Source organism: Phoca vitulina, unplaced genomic scaffold (assembly GCF_004348235.1).
Source record: "Phoca vitulina isolate PV1807 unplaced genomic scaffold, GSC_HSeal_1.0 scaffold64, whole genome shotgun sequence".
Classification (NCBI taxonomy): Eukaryota; Metazoa; Chordata; class Mammalia; order Carnivora; family Phocidae; genus Phoca; species Phoca vitulina.
The window spans coordinates 8421558-8431801 of record NW_022589767.1 but is presented as its reverse complement, the minus strand read 5'-3'; the positions used below and the strand labels follow the sequence as shown (position 1 = coordinate 8431801).

At 37.7% G+C, this 10244-nt stretch overlaps 1 non-coding gene across 1 annotated transcript; it reads left to right on the top strand.

The window, feature by feature from the left end:
• Positions 1-319: 319 nt before the first annotated feature.
• On the top strand, positions 320-457 carry LOC116624173. The gene has a single exon (XR_004297844.1). It is a non-coding gene; the product is annotated as a U4 spliceosomal RNA (small nuclear RNA).
• Positions 458-10244: the final 9787 nt, after the last annotated feature.

Sequence of the window (10244 nt, the reverse complement as noted above, 5' to 3'; positions counted from 1 at the left end):
CCCTTACAATCATCTGTAAGGCCCTATATTACATCCATCCTCCTCTCTGAGTTTATTGCAAACCCTGCTCTCTGTCCTGACCCCAGCCTTCTTCCTCCTAATGTTACAGGCACACCCCAGCCTTTGAGACTTTGTACTTACTAGTCCATTTTCAAAAATGCTTTTCTCACCCTCCTGAGTATCTACAGCTCACTTACCTCCTTTATATCTCTGATCAGACATCATCCTATGTGTGAGGACTCCTACATCACCGTATTTTAAACTGCACCTGCGCACACACACTAGTACTCCATATCCTGTTTTATTTGTATTTATTGTCAGCTTTGCACAGTGGCAGTATCGTAGCCAATGAGGTTTACCCGAGGCGTGGTTATTGCTAATTATTTGTATTTATTGTGGTTATCCCCATTTGACAGAGTAGATGTTTAACTTTTTGTTTATTCTCTCTACACTAGAATGCATAGTATATGAGGGAAGAATTTTTCTCCATTTTGTTTACTGCTGTACCTCCAATATTGAGAACCATGATGTTATAGGCACTCAAAAATATTTAATTATTGATTGGAAGAACTAGCAAATTCTTAGGGGTATAAGGCCATTCTGAATGTATCCAAAAAGAGATACCCCACTGGTAAGTTTAGTGGGATTGCCTATGTATAGATGAATTTGGTGTGATATACATATTCAAGTTAAAAAACATTTCTCAGGGAGCGCCTGGGTGGCTCAGTTGGTTAAGCCACTGCCTTCGGCTCAGGTCATGATCCTGGAGTCCCTGGATCGAGTCCCGCATCGGGCTCCCTGCTCGGCAGGGAGCCTGCTTCTCCCTCTGACCCTCCCCCCTCTCATGCTCTATCTCATTCTCTCTCTCAAATAAATAAATAAAATCTTTAAAAAAAAAAAAAAAGGTACCTTTCTTATAAAAAAAAAAAAAAAAAAACATTTCTCAGGACACATTTTCCCAGTGAAGGCTTTTGAGAAGAGGTATTGTCTCTCTTTTTTATCAGTGGGCTTCACAGACAAGTTGAAAAGTTGCAGCTTTACAATTACACGTACAAACAAATGCTGCCTATTCATTTTATGTTTGTCTCCACTAACAAGCTCTCTCTTAATGTGTCAATCTTAAGTTATTCTCCATCACTCAGCAACTATTTATTGAATACCTATTTGCCAGGCACTGGGCTAATTATTGGGGATATAGGGTTCCTGCTCTCAGGGAACTCACAATTCTTTTTTTCTTCACAGCGTTTGATAGTACCTCTTACCTACAGCCTTACTAACATCAGGTAAAATTATGTGGTTATTTGTGGAAATCCTGATACATATATCATTGATCTTAACTGCTTTGGGTCTATCCCAAAATATATACCCCAAAACAGATGATGTGATCTAATGCAAATGACAGCATTTCAACACAGAAGACCTCAATCCTATTTTCTATAATGTGATTAATCTTTGTAGCAAGTCAGAGGATCTCCCCTGACCTAAGCGTCACCTCAGTTTACCTCAGTTTCTTCATCTGTAAGAAAAACTTAATCCCTATTAAGCACAAAAGATTTTTGTGAGGATAGGTAATAAAATGCAGTACTTAATGTAAATCAACACTTAATAGACTACTTAAGTATGTAATAAAAGTATTATTTCAATTGGGAAGCAGCCCCATGTGATGTGACAGAGATCAAACTTTTGGAAGGAGACAAGCTTTGGGTCAAATCCTAGTCCTGGAATTTAGCAGCAAATAAAAACAATGCTATTTAATTTAGAAAGTTAATGTGAGCATCAGAACTGATATCCTTCAAAAGCCTAGCACCCAGCACAGGATTGGGCACAGAATAGATGCTATTCTCAGCTCTCTTAATTTACCGTAATATTGTGGCCCCTGACCATTATAATTGCTACTTTCGTCCACTTTAAAAATATGCCTCAGATTTTCAATCTGTAGAATGAGGAAACTATATCAGATTGGACTCTTTGAAAAGACCTCCTCAGAAGTCTGACATGAAAAATGGACTGGAATGCGTAGGCAGAAGTCACCATTATCACATCCTTGAGGGCAGCGCTTTGACGTGCTCTATCAGATTTTTGCATGGTCAGCTCTGAGGGGAGAGACAGAAAAGTCAGATTCAGGAAAAGCTCCTCAAGGCAGGACACCAGAGGAAAATAAGAATAATGAGGTAACGCTAACTGTAAAGTAAACCAGGCAAAGAGCCAAGAATTTCCATGCAAAAGGAGACCGGAGACAATCAGCTCTCATGTACCTACAGCTTCCAGCAACCTTTAAATGGCAAGAGACAAAGAACACTCTTCTCAGGCAATTTTGAAAAGTCGAAGCCAAACAAGGGGACCTCCCCTCAGAGGTCACCAAGGGCCTCAGATTACTGGCTCTCCTGCCACCATTCTAGTCACCCGGTGGGATGTTCACAGTTTGTGGACATTTCGATTCTATTCCATGTTAATCTCATGGCGGGGTTACTCTCCCAAGCAAAATGAAAGTGGAAGAATGAAACGTTCAAGTCATTTGATCACAATTGGACTGAATGGGTGTCGTGCCTTCACTCCAATTTCCCAGAACTGGGAGGGTTCTCTGTCCCCTCTCATTTCAAGTACTTTTGGTCTTTCAAAATGAAAAAAAAAAAAAAATCCTAACAGCTAGGAATGAGCTGATGTTCTGGCACACACTGAGACTGTCTTCTGACAACATTGCACAACTGCCCAGCAGCTCTTGCTTCATTTCGGAAGGCCTGGGGCCAACACTCTGTTCCTTGATCTATCACTTAGTGCTTTAGAAACAAAGAGCGCCACTTGATGAACCAACAGTTCATGAACCAATTGACAAACTCGGTTGCATTACCTACTGGAACGTTTTATCGATTTCATGGCACTTCACTTAAAAACCAATTTGTGGGGATGTAGGTCACGCTTTGATAATTCAGCCTATGAAAGCCTAACCTCTTTTTATTCTCTGGCCATATCTGAACATCCAAGAGTATAACAAAGAGTCATAGTCTTCCATATCCCAAGCTCGAAATGAGATTCACTGTCATAATGCCAAAATTTTACTACTGCCCTTCAAAGTGAGATGATTAGCATGAAATGGTACCAGAAACAGGATCAGGAGAATAGCCGTCATTTATGTATGTATTTATAGTTATTGTTAACATTATTGCAAAAAGCCCATCCCTCCCAAAGACATTAAATACTGGGCGGTTTCTTAACCCAAGAATTGGGAACTTTTGCTTCCTGATCCATGGCAGTTGATATTTACCATAGTGTTCATCGTGTTCAAAAGGCATGTTTTTTAATGTAAATTTGGCTCTGTTCTTTGCCTCGTTGTTTGGGGGTTTGCCCATCTGCTAGTCATTTGCTGCCAGTCTGAGGCTTGTTTTTGTTGATTGATTCAGAGTTAAACAAACAGGTTTCTTCTCTCTCATCCGTCTCTTGCCCAGTCTGTCTTATGCTCATTAATTCTGTGGCCCAGTGACCTGTGAGCAGATCAATCTTTCCTTCTGAGACATCCAGTTACAAAATTTAAAATCTATATTATATACTTTGGGTCAAGATAAAGTTTTCTAAAAAGTGCTTGTGAACTGTTTTCTCACTGGAACAGAAAAAGGGCTGTGATTTTCTACACGGCACAGAGACAAGAGAAGCAAAGGACATTTTTCTCTGCTGGTTCCAGAGAAAAGGCCTGAAGACCTCAGGTTTCTTTTGTCTCGCTAAGATCACACACATATAGCTAATGGCCCGTGGCACTCGTACATTTCAGGGAGCTCTCCAGCCTTCTCTTGAACTAATTCCTTCCAGAGCCTCTGTTCAAGTGTGACTCATCACTTTACAAAGCCACTGCCTCCCTGTCCTCCTCCTGCCAAATGTGGAGGGCATGTCTTTCCCACTGGATTCCGGCCATTTCTTTCATACATTTGACGTAATCTTCTTACCCATTGTTTTTGTGCATCAGATGGTGCAAAACTGCAGACCAAAAAAAGTAGAGAAAACTTTAAAACCTGCAAAAATGACTCTGTGGAGATGGCTTGGGTTATTCTGGGGTATTCTTCAGCTGTGAAAAATCTTCACCAGTTTGAATAGGGAGTTTTAATTTTATTCTGTTTGTGTGTGTGTGTGTGTGTGTGTGTGTGTTTGATGGGAAAGTGGGGTATTGTAAGACTTCATATGATTGAGGAAAGTCGGAGAGATTAGAGGAGACAAAAATATAACTAGACTTGAAGAAGTTAAAACAATTTTTTAAATAAAGAAAAAAGAACACTTGTAGTCAAATTGATCATATGAACACACATGAGACCTTACTAGAGATTTCATGGCAACAGAAATATTCATCACATCCTGCCCCTGCCTGGACTTTCCTCCATTAATTATCCCCGCTCTTCTGAGTACTGTCAACCTTTTCCTTTCCACTGGCCTCATTCCCGTAGGCCAGACACATGTTCAAGGCTCTCCCATCTTGGGAATAAATACTTCTTTAACCGTCCCCACTCTAGCTACTGCACCTTCTCCTGTAAGATGTTTTGTTTTTTTTCATTCAGCTTCTAGAACAAGCAATCTACATGAACTGTCTCGTAATATTTCGTTCTTTCCCTTATTGATTACAAACCCTCTTTCCCTACATTATTGCTATGCCAGAGTGAGTATCTATGTTACTAATGCCAACTTCATTAGTGTTCTTGGATATAAGTGACCAAAAACTTATTTCAATCTGGGCCAAGCCAAAAGAGAAGTTATTTTTATTATTGTGTTTAGCTCCTTTACCAAAAAAGTACATAGGCAGAGCTAACTCTAGGTACAGTGGACCCAGGACTTACTGTCACTTTCCTGACTCTGCCTATTTTAGCTTTACTTCTTGGCCAGTCCATGCTTCGTGGTGGCACACGGTGACAAGGATCTCTAGATTCACCTTCTCAGTGCTCCAAATGTCTTTGACCAGACCTCAGGCTTAACTTTGGTCAGCATGAGTCACATACCAACTGTTAAGTGAAGCAGTCCAAGGGGCTGCGATATTCTGACTGGTTAAGGCCTGTGTTGTGCGCATTCTTTGGAATCGAGTGGGGCTTTGAGTTTCAGCTCTCATAGTGTTTATTCATAGTAACAATACCACCTACCATGTCTGATCCTCTGCAGCAAACACCGGTTCTTTACAACAGCTATGCAAGCTATGTGTGAAACATTATGAAGATGAGCGATGTTCGAATAACTTACTTGGCCCAGCTCTAAAAATTAATAAAAAGGATTTGGGATCTAAATTCAAGTTTGTTCAGTTTCAAAATTGTGCTCTTCCCAGTGCATCATGTCAAAATACTCTACCCGAAGCCCTCATCACAGAGCCAGGGCACGCTTAACTAACGTTCGTTACTTCTCTCTTCTCTGCACATGCAATTCAGAGCACGTCATAATTCTTGAATATTTCGTCTTGCAGGCCCCTCCATAACCTGGCTCCTGTCTACTTTGAATGGTTTCATCTCTCACCATTTTCCCCAGATTGTTCTGAACCATTTATTCTTCCGTCAACATACCAGATTTCCTTACTTGTCTGAAATTTTGAATATAAAATGGACTTATTCTGTCTGGCTCCCTTTCCCCATGGCAAACTCTTGATTTTTCATGTCTGACCTCAAGCATTGACTTTCTTCTGTTGAACCTCTGCTGCTCATACATGCCTCCGTTATGGAAATGAACAGAGTGTAGTGGTTCCTATATGCTCTCTGCATTGTGCTGTGAAATCTCAAGTCTAGGCCATGAATCAGGTCACTTTCTTTTCCCATTCCCAGGGACACACTGCAGGTACTATATAAATGTTTGTTGAATGAATAAATGTACATAAAAAAATGAAATTTTTTCCCCCAAATGGCCCAAACTCCCTTTCCCAGCATAAACCTTGTTAGATACAAGCAGCAACAAGACAAAGTGACAGAAAGAGAGAGAGAGAGAGAGAAATGCTGCCGAAAAACCCCCTGTCATACAGAGGAACTACAGAGAAAATCTTTTCTCATCTTTTATATAATTAAATGATCACTGATACACAACCAATTATTATAAGGAAGTAGAGAATTTTGGCTGCTTGCCTTCTAAAACAATTCTCGATAGCTCCTTGAATTGCCTTCATTTTGTGCTCATTCCTCTATCTTTTTTAGTGTTTTAACTGCTCTGGTCTCTAGGTTTTCATCAGCCTGGACTGTGGAAATAGTCTCTGCCCACCCTTTTCCATCTGCACGGGCCTCCCTGCAAACCACCTTCCACATGGCTGCAAAAATGATATTACTAACACAGAACAAAACAAGAAATCCTTCTAAAGGTTTCTATTTTCTACAATTCGAACTCCAGACTGCATGCACCTATTATTTCAAGTCTCTTCCTTTTCTTGTGCTGCTGCTTTTATCTGGAATACTCCTCTCACTTTGTCCACTTGGTGCGTACAAGCTCATAATCATTACAACCATCATTTTATCTATGAAAACTTGTCAGATCTCCCCACATATAACCAACTGCTTCTTTCCTTTTCCCTAGAGGAGCATACTTGTATCAAAAAGCCTACAATACTTTATTTCTTGTATTTATTTATTTTTATCTTTCCCACTAGATGATAAAGTCCTTATTAGCAGGGACTGTGTCTTATTTATCTTGTTCCCTGGTACCTAGCCCAGTGCACAGAACATAAATATTTGATGGTTGGGATGAAAAGAAGGCAGGAAAAAAAAAAAAAGAAATACAGAAAGAATTAAGTCTACTTTCACTTTTGTTTCAGACCTCTGAGATTCAAATCCCTAGAAAGAAATACTTCTAATAGAATAAAGGAGAAAAGATTTATCTATATCAAAATTGTTTTTGTCAACAATAGCTTTTGTTGCAATATGGGGAAGTATATATACTCATGGATTCTTTGGTCTTGAGTCTCACTTTTAAGACTTTAATTCTCCCAGGAATTGTCTTTTCTTTAGCTAGCTTAAAAACCCATTAAAAATTGTTGGGGAATAAAATCCAAAAAGATTATATTCTTACTCTGTGTGCTAAAATAAATAAATAAATAAGTAAACATGAATAGATGAATTATCTTTGTTATCTATATATTTCTTCCCCCAATAAGTTGGCTTGATTCTTAATGAGAAACAAATGGAAACATATAAAAAATATTTTGTCTTCAAGCTGATACCAATTATTTTACTATTTCTTCAATGTATATTTTGTTTCTGCATCTAGTAGATGTAGACACTATGGAATTCCTTTTTTTTTTTTTTCCTAGAAAATCTTTTCTCTTTTAGCACCTGTGATGTTACTTTCCTGGTGATGAAAGACTGTCCAAGATTGTTGGGGGATGTCTGTGAGGACTGACTCTATTTCTCCTGGCCTGAAGAATTTAATTTGACCACTGATGCTAGGCTCAGAGTCTCAGGACCAGAGAGGTGAGGGATGAGGTCAATTCTTTTGGATGTTTTCACAGGGAAGTAGAGCCCCCTACTCAGAGACTAAACCCTAGAACACCAAAAGGTCACCCAGATATTTGGGGACTGAGAAACAGCACTGAACAAAAACATATTCCCTTTTATTTTTTATTTTTTGGATGACAGATCATGAGGAAACCATATAAGTTCACTGTCGTCTCATTTGAAAAGTGTATTTAATACATATTCAATAAATTGAATAATGGTTTATTATATTATTTTTCATATGTATTTGTTATGTTTTTAAAATATGGTGCTCCTTAGAAGAAAATTTGTTAGTTTTACATATTTCTTTTTTTTTTATTAACATATAATGTATTATTTGTTTCAGGGGTACAGGTCTGTGATTCATGAGTCTTACATAATTCACAGTGCTCACCATAGCACATACCCTCCCCAATGTCCATCACCCAGCCACCCCATCCCTCCCACCCCCCGTCCACTCCAGCAACCCTCCGTTTGTTTCCTGAGATTAAGAGTCTCTTATGGTTTGTCTCCCTCTCTGGTTTTGTCTTGTTTCATTACACATGTCTATGTATCTTTAAAAGGAAACCCTCTGAGACGAAGCATATATATTACGTATACCTAAACACATATATAAATACATAAATTATCATTTATGGACCTATAGTATTCATCAAAACATGTATTTAAAAACTAAGTTTTCTGAACCAATTTTCAAAATGATCAAAAGAGACATGTTATCTATGCGATGATATACTACACATGTGTGTATACACACACACACACACAAATATCTATGTATGCCCAAAGGATCATAGGATAGTTTTAAAATATAGCATCCAAAATATATCAGACATTACCATTATTAAAAATGTTGATTATGTATAAATGCTTCAAAACAGAAAATTAGAAATACTTACCTTGCAAGCACTTCTAATCACTTCCCGTTTGGCATTGCCCCATTCAAATCAATTTTTGCTTAAACTCTTAAAACTTAAAAAAAGAGAAATATTTAGCTCTTTTTTTGTTCAAAATGCTAATATACATTCATCTCAATTTTCTTAATTTCAAAAGTAATGTTTCTCATTCACCAGTTTTCTCACTACTGAAACATTGGAGAAATATGAAATAATTCATTTAAACAGACTATTTGGTATTCTGTAGACTGAACAGTTGTTGAAACTGAATTTAAACATTTCAAAACCTTATTTCTGTCAAACTGATTTACCACTGAGACTTCATGTGTTCTTATCTCTCAGATCTATCTCCTCCAGCAAAGCAAGCCCTTTGATTTAGCACCAATAGTTGTACATGTAACTGTAAGATTTCTTTTAAAAGTGCTTCCAAACACAATTAACCTTAAAATTTACTTTTCATGCAGTTTGTATCAAATGCTAACAAAAGAGACTGCTTTACACTGGGAGCTCTTGACTTGAAACTCTGCTTAGTAACTTTGAGTACAAATAAGTAATTGTGTCTTCAATTTTACATGCTCAAAGAAAAAGTACAGACAGGAAGAATTATCTATGTGAAATTAGAACTAGATTTCACACTGAAGCATTGCTAGTTTCCTGTGAAAATCCACTTCTCAAATGAATGCAACAACAGCACACGAATCCACACATTAATATGAATATCCACAGAAATGAATATCCACCAACAGGACACCTTCCCAATTTAGTTTTAAAGGAACCATGGGGAACACTTTATAGGCTCATGAGTGAAGACAATAGATAGGCCACTTTATTATTTTGGAGCAGGTACCACACATTCTGAAATTGCAGTGTTTTCATGATTTCAGCAAAGACAAAGTACGCCCTATGTGTATCTCACGGTGACTTGGAGTGAAGCCCAAGTCCACAGTGCTGGAGTTCTGAGGGTTAAATCATCATATACTACCAACCAGAACAACACAGCAATTCAAGTCATTTGCCCCAAAAGCAACTTAGAAATAAACTCAAGGAAAGCTGGTTAGAACAAGTCTATCCCTGTTTTTAGGAAGCTAAAAAATGTGGAAATTTAGTTTTTCAGAGGCACTCTGAAGTATACATGTAAACAAATGCAGTGTCTAATTATTAAAAATAAGTTTCTTTAATAATAGGTCATTTAGGTTCTTCTGAGGTAGGTTTCCTGCCATATATTTAAAACACTTATTGCTAACCTGGTAAAAAGGAACATAACAAATCATCCAAGTTAGTCGAACCTTAACTCCAAAATAAGCTGAATGCTGAAAACATCATTTCGTATTTTTTAGATACTTTATAAATTTGAATTGATATTTAAATAGAAGTCAGTCTTGCTCAGAAAGTCTGAGGAATCTTGGCTTACTAACTATTTTTTTAAGTCAGTTAACGGGGAGTAACTGGAACATACTACAAATGGCTGATGGTAATCAAATAAATGCACCTATTAAAAATCCATGTACCCATAGCTCTGAGGGATTTTGTTATTCATCAGTGAAAACCCTTTCAACAACTACATTTGATTCCCCACAATCATTCATGCTCACAAACATCCAAACCAAAAGTGGACAAATATTTTCATCCTGTATTAAGCAATATTATAAAGGCCTGGGCATGATAATGAAGTGAGAAACATTTACTGGCATACCAGGGTGGTGTAAAAATAGTAATAACCTTTGACAACAAAGAGCTTAGTCAACTCATAGGGACAGTCGCTTTCTGCACTAGAAATGAAATCAATATTATCTGCAAAATCAGAAGATGATGCAACCTAAAATGATATTTACCTTGAAATTTATAACACAGAAAGCATTTCTGGTGAGAAGAATTTAATCTTTTCAAATGCATGATAGCATCATATTTGCAACTGCAG